Genomic DNA, 2,239 nt, shown 5'->3' with positions numbered 1-2,239 from the left:
TCTGCGGCATGTGGGATCTTCCCGGACAGGGGCACAGAACCCGTGTCCCCTGCATCGGCAGGCGGACTCGCAACCACTGCACCACCAGGGAAGCCCTGCAAGTTTTCATTACGGATTGCTCTGTGATTAGATATTTTAATTTTAAATATATTTTTAAATCAAGATACACATCAAAACTTAAACCCTCTAAAATTTAGGAGACTTTGTACCCACAAATGCTTAAAGATATTATTTAATATTTAGTCCTAATCTATCCAAAGCAAAAAAGATTTAAATCTTTAGAAGAGTGTAACACACCATTAGAGTCAGCTTTGAAGCCTCAAACCACAGAGGTGCCCAATAGCCAAAAATCAAAATGTAGGCTAAGCCTGAGAAAATGTGTGATCAGAAACCAAACTCTAAAGATAACATGTTACCAAAACCCTGCATCTAGTTAAAACCAGGCCAGAGAACAGGTCAATTTAATGTGTTTTCATTGTGGTTATTACTTTAAACAGTTATCAGCAGTTTGTTTTTTCAAACTTCCCTTTTATAAGTAATTATTAGCAAAGTAAACAACTCCAATGAGATAATATGCTTAGACTCTGGGGATTTTTAATTATACAGACACTTGACAGGTTTTGAAGCAACCATCACTAACCTCAGTCTCAGCCCTCTTCTCTCAGGCAGACCAATCAAAAGTGTGTTTGATTGTATGAAGCAAATATTAACTGACTGAATGAACTTAACACTAATCAACATTAATTGGAAGAGGATAGAGGAGAACTGACAATAAGCAGCCAGCACAAAGTTAAATAATTGGCAATTTAAGTTAAGTAAAACAAGTTTGTATTTAGAACTGTAAGCATCTAAAACACCAGCTCTAAGCACACCTTTGTTCTCTCCATGTAGTAAGTGTCAGTGATAAAAATCTACTTTTTTTAATGAATACAAAAAATTATTTAATGATATCTTTGGGGGCCTGGGAAAATGGTGAGGGATAGGAGCTATATTAATATCCGAGGTCTGCTGTAACAAATTACCACAACCTGGGTGTCTTAAAAATGACAGAAATATACTCTCTCACAGTTCTGGAGGCCAGAAGTGTGAAATCAAAGTGTCAGCAGGGTTGATTCCCCTGGAGGCTCTGAGGGAGAAAATATCCTGTACCTCTCTCCTAGCCTGTGGAGAAAGCTTCTGGTTGTCAGCGATCCCGGGTGTTCCTTGGCTTGTAGACACATCACTCCGATCTCTGCCTCCTCTTCACATTGCTGCCTTCTCTGTGTGTCTCTCTGTGCCCAAATCTCCCTCTTCTTCCTCTTATGAAAACATCAGTCAGTGGATTTAAGGCCCACCCTAAATCCAGGATGAAATCCTTAACTAATTACATCTGCAAAGACTGTATTTTCAAATAAGCGTAGTCAGAAATTTTGGGGAGACACTGTTCAACCCACTACAGGGGCAGTCTGTGTGTTTAAGGGTACAAAATGTAAATACGGGTTTTTGTGGGGTTTTTAACATGGATAGATTTACTAGCTCTTGAGTTTAAAGTGAAAGTTCAAATTATTTGGGGAAAATTCAGGTGAAAGTTGTTTTGTATTAGTAATTAGAAGAATTTTCCTATAAACTTGTTTGCTTTTTTAATAAAGACTCAACCTAATTGAATTTTTCCTTCAATTTTTTAAAACATATAACTATATATTACATAGTTACCATTGTCAAACTACTTGATCATAAACTCCACAATAGCAGTTAACATGTTTATACTTAACTTTTTATTTTTTATTTGTTAACATCTTTATTGGAGTATAATTACTTCACAATGGTGTGTTAGTTTCTGCTTTATAACAAAGTGAGTCAGCTATACATATACATACATCCTCATATCTCCTCCCTCTTGCATCTCCCTCCCGCCCTCCCTATCCCACCCCTCTAGGTGGTCACAAAGCACTGAGCCGATCTCCCTGTGCTATGTAGCTGCTTCCCACTAGCTATCTAGTTTACATTTGGTAGTGTATATATGTCCATGCCACTCTCTCACTTCGTCCCATCTTACCCTTCCCCCTCCCCGTGTCCTCAAGTCCATTCTCTACGTCTGTGTCTTTATTCCTGTCCTTTCCCTAGGTTCTTCAGAACAATATTTTTTTTTTTAGATTCCATATATATGTGTTAGCATTTGGTATTTGTTTTTCTCTTTCTGACTTACTTCACTCTGTAGGACAGACTTTAGGTTCATCCATCTCACTACAAATAACTCAAT

This window comes from Physeter macrocephalus, chromosome 8 (genome assembly GCF_002837175.3).
Source record: "Physeter macrocephalus isolate SW-GA chromosome 8, ASM283717v5, whole genome shotgun sequence".
Classification (NCBI taxonomy): domain Eukaryota; kingdom Metazoa; phylum Chordata; class Mammalia; order Artiodactyla; family Physeteridae; genus Physeter; species Physeter macrocephalus.
Note: the sequence above shows the minus strand (reverse complement) of the source record.